Source organism: Alexandromys fortis, unplaced genomic scaffold (assembly GCF_014885135.2).
Source record: "Alexandromys fortis isolate MF-2015 unplaced genomic scaffold, M_Fortis_MF-2015_v1.1 scaffold_67, whole genome shotgun sequence".
Lineage (NCBI taxonomy): Eukaryota > Metazoa > Chordata > Mammalia > Rodentia > Cricetidae > Alexandromys > Alexandromys fortis.
This window is the reverse complement of record NW_026067945.1, coordinates 3252668-3258667: the sequence shown is the minus strand read 5'-3', so window position 1 is coordinate 3258667 and position 6000 is coordinate 3252668. Positions and strand designations below refer to the sequence as shown.

The 6000-nt window shown below is 45.6% G+C and overlaps 1 protein-coding gene and 1 long non-coding RNA gene across 6 annotated transcripts in view; both read left to right on the top strand.

Annotated features, from left to right (window-relative positions):
- The window catches only part of LOC126505920 (uncharacterized), a 1725-nt gene extending 1225 nt beyond the window's left edge, over positions 1-500 (top strand). The window contains exons 2-3 of the long non-coding RNA XR_007593006.1: positions 200-263; positions 296-500. This is a non-coding gene — a long non-coding RNA (uncharacterized lncRNA). The remainder of the gene's footprint in view (positions 1-199; positions 264-295) is intronic.
- Lrrc28 (leucine rich repeat containing 28) overlaps positions 1-6000 on the top strand; it is a 95299-nt gene that overhangs the window by 64916 nt on the left and 24383 nt on the right. The gene's annotated exons all lie outside the window — the stretch shown is intronic.

Genomic DNA, 6000 nt, shown 5'->3' with positions numbered 1-6000 from the left:
GCACCAGGTGTGCCCACACACTTGTCAGCCGGGCACCAGGTATGCTCGCACACTTGTCAGCCGGGCACCAGGTGTGTTCGCACACTTGTCAGCCGGGCACCAGGTGTGCCCGCACACTTGTCATCCGGGCACCAGGTGTGCCCACACACTTGTCAGCCGGGCACCAGGTGTGCCCACACACTTGTCATCCGGGCACCAGGTGTGCCCACACACTTGTCATCCGGGCACCAGGTGTGCCCACACACTTGTCAGCCGGGCACCAGGTGTGCTCACACACTTGTCAGCTGGGCACCAGGTGTGCTCACACACTTGTCAGCCCAGCACGAGGGAGAGGGAGGCAACCTAGCCTACTAGGTGAGCTCTTTGCCAGTAGAGACCCTGCCTCAGAAAACATGCTGTTAGCACCTGAGGAATGACATCCCAGCGTGACCTCTGACCTCCACACACATGCGCATCCATGAGAGAGGAGGGAGGGAGGAGAGAGCGAGCACAGAAAATGGATAATTGACGTCCAGCGCTCCCTTTTGTAAGTACTTGTAATAAAAAATCATTTTCCTTGTCTGGTTCCTTTCTGCTGTCTCCTCATAGGGCTACATTGTCCTCCCAAATCTTTTGCTCTGGCTTTAAATTTTCTTAGAGAATTAGCACGGATTATTTAATGTGGCTTCTGCAAACATGGGCCAGATGTTGACTTTCTGTGCTAGTGTGTAATGAGAAAGGACGCTGAGATTAACCGAGCTTTATATGGACAAATATGTATTTTTTGCTAAGCCTGAGTAGGATTTGGTGGTGTGGAAAGAGATTGGGATGAAAAAAAAATCAAGCCCTGTTCTCTTGAAAGTGTCAATTAAAAACAAAACAAAGCCAGATGGGTGCCACATGTCTGTAATGCCTGCTCTTGGGCAGTGGAGGCAGGAGAACTGGGAGTTCAAGGCCATCCTCAGTCACATAATGTGTCTGAGCGTCCTGGACCACATAACATCCCATCTCAGGCGAGTCTGGAGCCGGACCCTCGGCAGCAAAGCTTTTGGTTACTTTGGTTCTAGTATTTACAGAGTTGTAGATTGGTGACAAGAATGTGCAGTGCTGGCAGGGAGTCTGGATGATGTCGTCAGTTGACTTAAAAGCAGGAACCTGGAATTCCATCAGGCATCGTTCTGAAGTTCTTAAGTTCAAAGTGAGTCCAGTTCGGGATGCCTTGTCTCCGAGACAGTCTGCTCTTTGGCTGTCGGCCACAGCACTGAGCAAAGTGTTGTTCTGAGTCCGCAAGTCTCTGCCATGCTGGATGGATTAGCACATGTCCCTCCATGGGATCTTCCCTGAAGGAGATTTTCCTACCCTTGATGCATCTGCCCGAAATCTGAGTCAGAACTTACCTGCTAGGCTTCTGGTCTTTGGAAGGAAGCAGAGATGTTTTCCTCATCAGTTGCTTCCTTGGCAGTGCCCCTTGCAGATCCAGATCTGACTTCCCAGCTGGATGCCTGGGGTATGTATTTCCCCCAGGAGCCCTTCCTCTGGGCAGTGCCGTCCCGCACCCATCGTGCTGAAACAGGCACTTCTGCTGGTAGTTCCAGCGCCGCAGCTTAATCCTCTGTTATTTGATTATCAGGAATAGGGGCAACAGGAACACATTTCATAGCACTCTTGTAAGAATTCTGTAAGATACATATAAAAGCACACAACTCTATAATTAATCATAAATATCCAATCAGTATGAGCTATTTTTGCTCTAGAATCAGACTATAAAGAAGGGTAGGAGTCATGTCTTGATTTTTGTGCCCCAAAGCACCTTGCACAGTCCCTACCTCAGTGCTTATGGGTTCTGTCACTTGATCTGATATGGACACAAAGATTCTGCCTCGAGTGTGAGTATTTAAACCAGCACCAGAGGAAGCCTCCACCGTTCAGATCCACTGTAGTCAGTTTACTTAGTAGCCGTTTATGACCTACAGAGTAGGAAGCAGCTCATTACACCAGAATCCACCGTGAAAGGGCTTTATTAAATCTCTGTGTGTGTTTATCAAATTCAGATTATCAGGGTGTTAGCAAGTGCTTTACCCACTGAGCCATCTTGCTAACCCTGAAGTTTTATCTTGTAAAAGTTGAATATACCAGAGTGACTGTGGCTGTGTAAAAGATGTAATGGAGTCTGGTGTGTGGGTCTGTGTGAAGGTAGCCCCCTAAAGGAATTCATTGTTTTGGAAAAGTGGCTGAAGTGTCCTTGTCACTTAGGGGTTCGTATAGGCGTTTTAACTTAATTTGAAAGTCATTTTGAAACAGCCCGTAAATTGTTCTAAATTCGCTGTGTGGGAAACCCTGTGTTTTATAGCATTGGAAATGGTGGAATTTAGCCTGGCTGTCTGGCGTACTGAACTCTGATGGCTGGTTTGACGCTGACAGAGCATTGCGAGCAGCCAATTTTGATCTGCTGCTTTGATGCTTAGGTTTCTTTGGCCCCACTTTATTGTTTAAAAGGTCTTATTATTCCTCTTTCGATAAGCAAATGACTTTTATACTAGTAGGGTATAATAAACACAGCCCTGCTCTGTTCTGGCGTGCATCCCTCTGTGCTTGCTCATACTGTGTGGTTAAGAGAGCCGTAGCCGGAACACATAGGAGCTTTTTGTTCCTACAGCCATGTGGTCTGCATATGCCAGAGCCTTGAGGTTGAAATAATGAAAAGAACGGGGCTCTGTGCAGGACTTCTAGCTTTGCCAGTTTTTAAGCAATAAACTTTGATCTGTGAGTCTGTAAGAAGGAGCTACTTGAGGGTGTGGTATAGTTTTTTCAAAAGCCACCTGAAGCCGGGTGTTGGTGGTGCAGCACCTTGGAGGCAGAGGCAGGTGGATCCCTGGGAGTCGAGTCCAGCCTGGTCTACAGAGTGAGCTCTAGGACAGCCAGTTCTATTACACAGAGAAAAAACAAAAACAATCCTATGCCCCCACCCCACAAAGCCAACTGGAAAGTTATTAATGGCTTTAAAATCTGGGCAGTCAGGTAACTAACTGTATACTTTCTAAGTTTTACATATTGAGCCTTTTTTTCACAGGGCTTTGTTGTGGTGGTGGTGGTTTGTATGTGTGTGTTTGGTTTTTTGTTTTTTTTTTTTTTGTTGGTTTTTTTTTTTTTTTTTTTTTGAGACAAGGTCTCTACATAGCCGTGGTTGTCCTAAAACTCATTATGTAAACCAGACTGGCCTCTAACTCACAGAGGTCTGCCTGCCTTTGCTTCCTGGGTACCATAAGAAGTTTTTAGAAATGTTCTTTTACAGTGTTTATTTAGCATAAGGTATTGGTGCATTATTAGTAGTAAATAATGTTAGTCAAATGAAAAAAATAAACTGTTATCTTGTTAACTAGTAGGTCAATAGTCTCTTCCAAAATCTGTTACTGAGTGAAGCTTTTTCTGTGTTAAGAATGTAGGAGACCAGGCCTGGCAGATGGCTCAGTGGTTAAGAGCTCTGTTTGGTCTTCCAGAGACCCAGCTTCAATTCCCAGTGCCCACATGACAGCTCAAACCTACCTGTAATTCCAGTTCAGGGCTTCTGACACCCACACAGACATAACATGCAGGCAAAACACCAATGATCATTAAATAAAAATACTATATATAAAATATTTGTTTTGTTTAAGAATATAAGAACTAAGCCAGGCGTAGTGACTCATGGCTGTAGCAATTGAAGGACTGAAGCAGGAGGATTGCTATGAGTTTGACAACAGGTTAGTCTGGATACAACAGTGCAAGGACAGTCTCAAGGCTCTTCTATGTAGCAGATACTCATGCTTCAGCCTCATTAATTTAAAATGCCGATCCTGTGTGCCTGTGAGTCTCACCAGCGGACTGTATTCTGGCCAGCTGATAGCACGCTTTTCTAAGGTTGCCAGAGCACAGCCCTCTCAGCCTGGGACCTTGCCAGACATGGAGTTGTCTCACCCTCACCAGCAGGCTGTGCTGTGTCAGCTAAAACAGCCGCCTGGCTCTCTTCAGTCTCCGCCCTCCCTTTCTGGTCTCTGCGCACTCAGAAGAGGGAGGAAAGTGATCAAGCTCTGCTGAGCACCCGTTACTGTGCAGGCAGTCAAGGCTTGCGCCGTAAACACCAGTGTCATAGACTCAGCAATCTGAGCTGTTACAGTGTCATCCTCATGGTCCAGCAAAGGAAGATGCTCTGAATCATACATCTGTGACCAAGTAGAGAGCGTCGGGATGCAAGCTCAGTTCTGACTCCAAACACCCTCCCTCCCTCCCTCCCTCCCTCCCTCCCTCCCTCCCTCCTCTTTCTCTTCCTTCCTCTCTCTCTCCCATCCCCCTCCCCAATTGTGCTACTTGGAAATATTAAGAAGCATTAATATGTAATAGATTTTAAGACAGTTGATACTAGTTTTGATTCAGCTATGGCACAAGATTGTACCCACTGTTCGGGGCATATACTATAAATTACAAAGTGCTCCGGAAGTGCTAGCCAGATTCTCCCTAAGATAAAATGTAAAGCAAATACTATTTTTAAACCATTAACTAGTAGTCTTTCCCCCATAAAACAAGGAGAGGAGAGAAGGCTAAACTGCGTAAAAAGCAGCAAGTGTCAGTGTGCATTTCACTTGGTGGTGTGATCTCTGCGTGTCACCTCATTTAGTGTGCACAGGAGCTCCTGTGGTGTATGGGAACAGAGGGGTGCTTCCTCTGCCACGTCCCATCTGTGTCCTTGGCTTGAAGGGTGAATCATCCCCTCCGGAGCTGCCGCCTCCTGTTCTTTCTATGCAATTAAAGTGTAGGAAAGGGTTAGTGCCCCTGCTGCATGCCAAAGAAAGTTCTCTCTTAATTTGCCACACTTTTCAGTGTGTCACTTACTAATAATAATGAGAATAATAACTGTCATATACTAGAGAAAGCTCTGTGCCAAGAGTCCTGCTTGATCATTTATAAACCTAGTCATTCTTACCAAACTTAGCAGACAGTTTTATTTTCTCTATTATACAGATGAGATCCTAAGCCCACATATCTAGTAAGTAGAAGAATGAAGATTCAAAATCAGGCTGGCTGACTCCTGTCTCTACTTTTCGAATTATTAGTGTGCGCCATGCCTCTCCACTGCTCTAGTCCAAGCCAAGAATCTTCACTTTGCTTTCCTTGAATTTCCCCGACCCCCACCTCACACCCTCTGAGGGGCTCTGAAAGGCAAATCTGAGACTAGAGGCCATTTATGGTTTTGATTTTGTTTCATTTTGTTTTGTTTTTGAGACAGGTTCTCACTACCTCATATTGACTGGCCTGGAACTTGCTATATACACCAGGTTGGCCTTGAACTCATAGAGGTCCATCTGCCTCTGCCGCCCCAGTGCTGGGATTAAAGGCGTGCGCCACCACGAGCAGCCTATTTACAATATATAAACGGAGCAAATTTCTGTTTGTATTTATAACCTTTGTCAGAGGAATTGTGAGGAATGGGTATTTTAGTGGATCTCTGAAGCCTCCTCTGGTGTTAATGGAATATGGTATTGGTCAGTTGATATTTTTCTCACCTGTTTTGGTAAGTGTAAAGTTTCGGTTCACTAAGAGAGCAGTTTTCAATATTTTGGTACGTACGTATCCTAATACTTTAAAAGTTTGCTGCATAGTCATTTACACTTCAGATTCTTTTCATACGAGTTTTGTCCCTGATAACGCTGAAGCTCAAGGACCAGGCGGTGTTGACCATTAGCACAGGTGCTGACATCACAGCCACTTGCCTTTTCTCATTGTGGGTTTTACATGTTTGGAGCTTGAGTGAGCGGCAGTTAGAAAGTCTGGATTCTGAGTACTTGGTGATTTTTTTTTCCTCTTGATGATCTTCGAGATTTCTTCTTATTATTCGTGTGCAGTGTTCTGTGTGCATGTGTCATGGCACACGTGTGGAGGTCAGAGAGCAGCTGGCAGGCTTGGCTCTCGCCTTCCACTGTGTGGGTCCCGAGGATGGCACTCGGGTCCTCAGACTTGGCAGCAAGCACTTTTACTCACTAAGCTATC